Here is an 8989-nt window from a genome sequence, read left to right as displayed (position 1 = left end):
AAATGCCTTCTTATAGTAGAAAGATCTTAAATCCCAAAGATCTTAAAACCCAAAGTTTTCTCCTTAAAAGTTTAGAAAATGAAAAGCAAATTAATATCAAAGTAGAAGAAAGAAAATTATAAAGAGCAGAAATCAATGAAATTTAAAACAGAAAGACATCTTTGAAAAAAAAACCTATTCAATTGAGAAAATAAAGACAATTGAGAGAATTTTGAAGGTTGAACATGTAAAGCAGAAGACACAAATTACCAATATCAGAAGTGAAAGAAGGAATATGACCACAGACATTATTGAAAGGATAATAAAGGGCTATCATGACTAACTTGATGCCAATAATTTGAGAGAATTGATAAAATAAACAAGTTCCATTTGTCTAAAAACACAAACTACAAAGCTTTTCAAAAAGAAAGTTCATAAAGAAATATGGAATATATTTATTGGACACTTTTGGATTTTCAATAAAGTCATTCACAAATAATAACGTCATTGCTTCTGGAAAAAAAAAAAACTGGCTCAGGAGTGCTCACACACACACCAAGGACAGAGGCAGAAAACAGATTTATTGTTAGGCACCTGATAAGGCTACATTAGCAGACAGTGAGGGAGAGCAGCAGAAAATCCCACGAGTGTTACTTTTTACAGGCCAGAATCATGGCTGTCCATTAGGGGCAGGTGTAGCCCTTGTGATTGGCATAACAAGCTTCACCTGATTTTGCCAAAGGCAAGTTTCTGTTTCTTGGGAACAGAGATGGGCAAGTCTTTATCTTTCCAGGACAGAACAAGACCAAAGACTGGCAAGTTTCTATCTCAAGGACGGGCAAGTTTCTGTTTCTTGAGGATAAGAACAGTATTCACAAAGTGGGGGTGGGGAAAGGAGGATGGCTGTAATCATATGCCAACAGCTTCCTTTTGGTTTTAATATTGGGGATTAGGGTGGTTTATGCATGGAGGTTTCTTCTTCTTTGGCTACTTCCTGCTGGCATGGGGGTGAGCAACAGGGGCAGAGGCAGGTCCTAGAGGGGTTTCTTCTGTCAGGAGAGTATATTCCCTCAGAAGTGTCTCATTGACCACTTGGTTGGTCAAGGTCTTAGTTCTTTTCATGATGGCTTCCTGTAAACACTTAAAAACACATGATAATAAAAAAGTCAGGCAGAGAAATGGCAGACAGAGATCCCAGAAGGGGTAAACCCCAAGGAAGGATGGGTTCCCTCGGCTGGTGAGAGAGGAAGCAGGGAGTGGCCAGAGAACTTGAGTTTGAGCATAGCTGTTAGATTCTGTAAGGTTTCTATGTTTTGTTCCACTTTTCCTGATTGGTTGACATAGTAACAACATTGTTCTCCAAGGAAAAGGCTGGTGCCTCCCTTTCGGCTATTATTAGTTCTATTGCCCTCCTGTTTTGTAGGGTGACTTCTGCCAGGGACAGGATCTGAGCTTGTAGGAGGCAGATAGCCTCAGTTGAAGTGTCCATGGATCTGACTACTTCCTCGCCAAGTTGGTCAAGTTGGGAGGCCAAGTTAAGGCTATGTCCAAGAGCTCCCTCTTCTGTCCCCAGGGTTACTAATGCCTAGGAGGACTGGAAGGATGACTGCCCACTTAGATTGTGTTGTCACGGATGGAGGGAAAATGAATACAGCCATCTCTGCCGAAGTATAGAGAATAAGATGAGAGAAAGGACAATCAAGACACAAAGGCCTGGGGTGGAAGTATTGATGCATATTGTGAGGGAACTATTTTGGCATAAGAAGTGAGTTCCTGGGGGGCTCATGGAAGAGTCTGACCCCATAATGATATGGTGTAGAGAGCAAGGGAGCTGGTGTGGGTGTTAGTTGGGGTGTTCCAGCAAGATCTGTTTAGCCCTGCTGTATGAAAGGGCAGCTGTCAGTGAATTTTTGTAAAATGGGGATACTAGAGTTGATGGGTATGGCCACATTGGATAGGAGAATGGCTGATATAGGTTGATCATCCATTGGGCCACATATGAAGCAATCTTGTTTATAAAGGGACTGATTTACTATATGGTGTAAGACGGAGAGAGAATAATATATGATTTAGAGCTAGGAAGTCTGAGGATGTCTCTTTTGTAAGTTTTGGGAGATTTCACGGGAGCTGTCCTTTACAATATCAATGACCTATATCTAATGGGGTGTGTGGTATTTGGTCATAGGTTCAGATTATCTGGATGGATCCATGAGGGTCTGAGTTTCCTACATAAATGTCTATGGAGCCAGTTACTCCTTTTTTTTCCCATTTTGTGTCCCAAGGATCATCAATCCTGAAAGTAAGTAAAGGCAGGACACTATCATAGAGGTTTGGAGAAGGAGGGAGGTTGTCTGTTGGAAAGCAACAGTCTGTTGGAAAGAGCCATATCTACTATCCATATAATGGTCATTGCAGGATGATTTGGAACATCCCTTCCAATCCATTTCGTTGCATGTATTGGAGTTATCAGAAGTTAACCAGAGATAGAAATTATGATAGGAAAAGCTTGTTTGGATGTATTTGGCCCAGTAAAACAGTTGGTGATGCAGATCTGTGCAAAATTGAATGTGAGGGAGAGGGCCTTTTGACAGCCCTTAATGGGACAGAAGGTGGAGATGATTGAAAGTGGAGGTTTTCTGCCCATTGCATATATCTTAAACTGCCAAGCATAACGCATGCCAGGAGGAATCTGGGAGCCGTGGGAGGGAAGCAGAGAAGGAGGGGTAATAGGATGATCATGGCATATGGAAAAAGGAAAGGGCATAGAGGACAGAGTGAGGAAAGAGGTTAGTTTCAGTTGGGGTGAAGTCAATGAAGGATCCCTGAAAATGTAAGTCCCGAAGGAGCTGGAAGTGAGAGGACTTGAAGTCCTGGGTCAGAGGCCAGCTCTGTCCATAGGATGAAAAGAAATTGATAGTAACGAGAAGGGGAGAGATCCTGGAGGAATTTGGTATGGTCAGCGGGTGAGGGTTAGAGATTGTATGGGAAAGTCCCTTAGAGAAGACAGGTTAGGGGGAAGTAAGTAGTGTAGATAGTAAGGATGTAATGGGTACCTTGGGTAGTGTTGGGGGTGTAGATGTGATTTGTACAATGTCGGGGGTGTAGAAAGAAGAATGGTGTTGGATTTTTTGTTGGGGAGGTAGAATAGAGCTGCCTGCCGGACCATTTGGTCTGGCAGGCTGTTGTCTGCTGTCATAATAGAATTATCTGTCTGATGGGCTTTGCAGTGTACTATGCCAATAGGAGAGGAAGGAGGGAGCCTTTAGGACGACACTGATGTATGAAGCATTGGAGATGGAGGAGCCTTTGCTAGTCATGGGTCCCCATTCTTTCCATATTGCTGTGTGAGCTAATAATATATGAAAGGCATATTTAGAATCTGTATAAATGTTAGAGACGTTACTCTTTGCTAGGATAAAGGCTTGGGTTAGAGCTATTAGTTCTGCTTGGAGATTGGTGGTGTTAGGGGGTAGGGGGTTAGCCTCTATCACTTCTATTTTTTTTACATGAAGGCCTGCTATTCTAAGGCCTTTATGTAAAAAGGGACTCACATCCATGAACCAGGTGTATGAGGGAGTTGGCAAGGGTCCTTCCTGAATATGGGAGGGATGGGGAGCAATTGTTCTAAGGTCTCTGTACAGGAATGGAGAGGTTGATGTGGATTGGAGTCACTAGGAGGAGGAAGCAAAGTTGAGGGATGGGCAAGTTTTGAAGGTTGGAGCGGGGTCTTCCATCATTGAGATCTGAAGGGAAAGAATGCGGGAAGGGGGCAGGGTCTCAAGACCCTTACAGGAGAGTAATCCAGTTAAGGGGTGGGGGAGAGGACAGTTAGAGGTGACCCAAATGTTAGTTTCTTTGACTCCTGGATCAGGATGCCTGAGGAGGCCAGTACCCGGAGGTAAGGTGCCCGTCCCCATATTGCTGGGTCAAGACGCTCCAAGAGAAATGCCACTGCTGCACAGGATGGTCCCACCTGGTGGCCTCGAGCTCCCGGATGAATCCTTGGTTTTCTGTTACATACAGAAAAAAGGGGTGAGATGGATCAGGCAAGTGAAGGCCTGAGGCCTGCAGGAAGGCTTGTTGGAGGCCGAGGGGATTGTTGATGGGTGTGATGAGGGGCTCCACCAGGGGACCCTTTGTGCTGACATAAAGGGGTTGAGCCATCAAAGAGTGATTGGGTATCCATGCCCAAAAGTATCCTGTTAATTCCAGGAATGAGAGATCTTCAGCCTTGTTAGTGGGAACAGGAAGGTGAGAAATGAGTTTTTTTCAATCCATTGTAATGGCCTTGTGGGACAGGGTTAGTTGGAAGCCCAAATCAATGACTGCTGTAAGAGAGGGTTGAACCTTAGAGAGGGAGACACAATATCCTTGCAAGGCCAAGAAGTTCAGTAATTTGGCTGTGTGGGTTTTACATTGATATAGGGAGGGACTGCAGAGAAGAAGGTTATCCACATTTTGGAGGAGGAATGATGGTGACAAGTATAGGCAGGTGGGATTATCTCTAAAGCCCTGAGGAAGGACTGTCCATGCAAGTTCAGTGGACACCTGGATGTGTGGGTCAGGCCAGGTAAGAGCAAAGGGGTCTTGAGAATCTTTGTGCAAAGGAACAGAGAAGGAGGCATCCTTAAGGTCTAGAATTAAATAGTGTGCTGTGCAGGTGGTGATGGAGGACAAGAGAGTACATGGACTTGGAGCAATGAGGTGTACAAGACCACTGCTGAGTTGGTGAGGCAGAGGTCTTGGGCCAAACAGAAGGTGCCTGAGGGTTTCTTGACATCGAGAATGGGTGTGTTATAAGGGGCATCTGTACAAAGTGAAAGCAATAGGCCTTTGGCTAGGAGGTCATAAATGATGGGTCTGAGTCTCCTGAGGCTCTTTAGAGGTAGGGAGTATTGGGATTGGGATGAGAAGAGAGAAGGGTTTTTGGGTGTGATGAGGATGGGATCTTGGTGTGTGGCTACAGAGGGGTTGTGTATGTCCCATAACTGGGATTGACCAAGGATGGGGGCCAAGATATTGATGAGGGGGTGGTGGTAGGTGCTAGAAGGAGGAGGAGTGGGAGTGGGAAGAGTCTAGGAGAGACACCCTCCTGGGAAAAAAATGGAAGAGCCGAATTTACTTAGGAGATGTTGACCTAGAAAGGGAATGGGGCTTGGGGAATAATGAGGAAAGAGTGGTGCTGGGAGCCATTAGCCAAGTAGGTATGACAATTTCCTTGCCAGCGTATCCCATGTTGCTGACATGTTGCAGTGACATTGAATGTAGATGACCTTGCTCAAGGACCAAGGCAGATTAGGGTGTTCCCGGTTTTAAGATAATCGTGTTTAGGGCATTCCCAGTTTAGGTTCCAGGTTTAAGGTTTAAGATTATTCCTGCTGGGAATAGGGCGTATCCTGCTGCCTGAGTTCCCCTTGAGTTCTCACGGGATTCAGACAATATATTTTGGAGATAGAAGCCCAGTGGAGGTGGATTTGGGAAGAGAACGTGGATTTCCCCAGAACGTGATTGTAGACGGCTGGTGTGAGTTCGGGAATAAAGAGTTGCTGTTTGAATCTACAAGCTGTGTGGTGGCTCGTGATTGTGTGCCCAGCCAGACTGCGGCATTTGTGCCCAGCCAGACTGCGGCAGAGTGGGAGAAAGGGATCTCGTGAATGGAGCATGTGAGAGGTGGGGTTCATAATGGTTTATATGGTTTGCCTTCTACCCCAACAGTGGAGGTTGTGGAGGTAGAAGTGGGTCCCCCAAATTGGACAAGTACTGAGAATATAGCCCAGGTGTCCAAGAGGAAAAGGATGAGCCTACCTGCTACCACAATGGTTACCCTGGGTCCCTGTGATGGTGGTCTTTGGGTGCTGGGATCCTGGACCCTGTTAGTTGTCTGTAGCCAGTCCCAGAAGGTCTGCCTGTGGTGAGGTGGGGCTGTGTGACCTCCTGTCTCTCTGGGCAAGAGGGCAATCAACAATGGCCCACCTGGGATATTTAGGACAGGGAGTGGGAGGTTTTCGAGAATTAGAGCAAAATTTTGCCCAGTTGCCCAGCTGACCATACCTATAGCATGTTCTGGAGTGTTTTCTGTGGGTTGTAGGGTCAGTGTTAGCAGCGGGAGATTGCAGAAATGCTTTGGTTAACATTTGATATTCAACCTTGCGGGACTTTCCATCTCTGCCATTGAAGGCTTCCTCAAGTACTTGAGGCTGTGGGGTGAGGGGACCTTGCTCCAGCTTTTAAGTTTGGCTTTAATGTCAGGGAAGCTATAGGAGAAGTACATCATGAGTAAGTTTTGACCATCAGGTGACTTGGGATCTAAGTTGGTATATTGGAGTAGGGCTTCAGTCAGGTGGTTTAAATAGGAAAAAGGGTTTTCATTTTTATCCTGAATGACCTCTTAGAGATGATCATAACAGATGGCTTTATGAGCTGCCCTGTCAGTAGGCAGGTGATGAATTGGTCCCTTCTTGTCTGACCCTCTGGAGAATTATAATCCCAATTGGGATTTTGGTTAGGGACCTACTCAGTGCTCATGGGCAGGTGTAGTTTGGTGGACTTCATCAGCATAGTTGTGGGCTTGTTTCCAGACTCATCATTGCTCCTCTGGGAGGAGGGTGTTGGATAGGAGCATGTGCATATCATGAAAGGTGAGGTTGTAGGCCGGTGTTATGGATTGTAACTCCTTGGTATATATGTGACAGGGTTGAAGGTCAAGGACCCTACTGCTGAGAATGTGGGTTACATCTCACTCATCCTTGGCACAGAGCCCGGGGTATGCTAGGATTTTAATATGTTTATTGAATGAAAGAATGAGTAGGTTTTCCAAACTAAATATTATTAATGTCCCTTTGGCTACAAAAACATTGATTTATTACAAAATCCTTTGCGTGCTCTCAAGTTATTTGGTCATCTGGGCTTGTTCTATTGTTTCATTGATTGATCTAACACATGCTTCGTTCCTTCCATGTACAGATACTGAGCTGGGCTCTGGTGAATGAAACAGACAAGAACTGACTTATGGGTCTGATATTATTATCTGACATTTGAGGAGTAAAATTATTTTTATGAAGATCTGTTAAGTGAGGGCTGGCAGAAACTAATTTTAATATTTAATGTGAAATCTGACCTCGAAGAACAGTAGAACTCCACTCTTCTTTCTTCTCTAAATTCTGTTTTTCCTTTATACATTGGCTTTTGTTTCAAAAGTTTAAAGGAAAACATCCTGTGGGTAAGTTAAAATGTGTAGAAAACATTTATGCTAAAGCATATAGCCTTATGGTTGCTTATAAAGAAATTTAAAAAGAAACTGATTACTTCTTCCTGATCTTCATTATGGCTACTTCAAGAAACATCTTGGAGATTGTCAAATTATGGATAAGTCCAGAGATTTCTTATTATTACCTAATAAGCATTATTTTAAAGTCCTTGAGTAAGTAATTACAAGTCCTATACTTAACATGAAAGAACACAGAGGAAAGCACACATCCTGGAAGGGCCTTAGACAATTAGCTGTCCTTATGGCTTTGACACTCATTTGCTGGTTAGTTTTCAAGAAAGTCAGCAGACACTTCATATGTTTCTTCATCAGCAAAATACACATGATACCCACTTCCCTCATGTGGTACCCTGAAGATTAAATGTAACAGTGGACACATGGATGCATGAAATTATTTTGTATCAAAATAATCTGTGATTAAAAAGTCCAGACTTAAGTCTTATAAAAATGAAATATTTTGTCTTCCTTTTGCCAGAAAATAATTCTATCAGGTCAAATAGTCCAGATGACTTACCTTTTTTTTTTCTTTTAAGAGTGCTTTGATCAGTTAATAACAAGAATCAACAAATGGGAGTTAATCAAACTAAAAAGTTTTTTCTCAGCAAGAGAAACAATAAGAGAGGTAAACAGGGAGCCTACATCATGGGAACAAATTTTTACTCTTCACACTTCAGATAGAGCCCTAATATCCAGAGTATACAAAGAACCCAAAATATTAAACAATAAGAAAACAAATAACCCAATCAACAAATGGGCCAAAGACCTGAACAGACACTTCTCAGAGGAGGACATACAATCAATCAACAAGTACATGAAAAAATGCTCACCATCTCTAGCAGTCAGAGAAATGCAAATCAAAATCACCCTAAGATACCATCTCACTCCAGTAAGATTGGCAGCCATTATGAAGTCAAACAACAACAAGTGCTGGCGAGGATGTGGGGAAAAGGGTACTCTTGTACATTGCTGGTGGCACTGCAAATTGGTGCGGCCAGTATGGAAAGCAGTATGGAGATTCCTGGGAAAGCTGGGAATGGAACCACCATTTGACCCAGCTATTGCCCTTCTCAGACTATTCCCTGAAGACCTTAAAAGAACGTACTACAGGGATACTGCCACATCGATTTTCATAGCAGCACAATTCACAATAGCTAGACTGTGGAACCAACCCCGATGCCCTTCAATAGATGAATGGATAAAAAAAATGTGGCATTTATACACAATGGAGTACTACGCAGCACTAAGAAATGACAAAATCATGGAATTTGCAGGGAAATCGATGGCATTAGAGCAGACTATGCTAAGTGAAGCTAGCCAATCCCTAAAAAACAAATGCCAAATGTCTTCTTTGATATAATGAGAGCAACTAAGAACAGAGCAGGGAGGAAGAGCAGGAGGAAAAGATTAACATTAAACAGAGTCATGAGGTGGGAGGAAAGGGAGAGAAAAGGAAAATTGCATGGAAATGGAAGGAGACCCTCATTGTTATACAAAATTACATATAAGAGGTTGTGAGGGGAATGGGAAAAAATAAGGAGAGAAATGAATTACAGTAGATGGGGTAGAGAGAGAAGATGGGAGGGGAGGGGAGGGGGGATAGTAGAGGATAGGAAAGGTAGCAGAATACAACAGTTACTATTATGGCATTATGTAAAAATGTGGATGTGTAACCGATGTGATTCTGCAATCTTTGTAATGTTTTGAATAACCAATAAAAAAATAAAATATAAAAAAAGAGTGCTT

The 8989-nt window shown here is 43.2% G+C and overlaps 1 long non-coding RNA gene across 1 annotated transcript; it reads right to left on the bottom strand.

The window, feature by feature from the left end:
* Positions 1-539: 539 nt before the first annotated feature.
* Positions 540-8330, bottom strand: LOC124079050 (uncharacterized). Its single transcript, XR_006847135.2, has 3 exons — positions 7097-8330; positions 3872-3989; positions 540-1119 (listed from the first exon to the last, which is right to left on the bottom strand). It is a non-coding gene; the product is annotated as an uncharacterized LOC124079050 (long non-coding RNA).
* Positions 8331-8989: the final 659 nt, after the last annotated feature.

The sequence above is a fragment of the Marmota monax genome, unplaced genomic scaffold (genome assembly GCF_021218885.2).
Source record: "Marmota monax isolate L192 unplaced genomic scaffold, Marmota_monax_Labrador192_F-V1.1 WCK01_AAM20220418_F8-fsc02220, whole genome shotgun sequence".
NCBI lineage: Eukaryota > Metazoa > Chordata > Mammalia > Rodentia > Sciuridae > Marmota > Marmota monax.
This window is presented reverse-complemented; position numbering and strand designations above follow the sequence as displayed.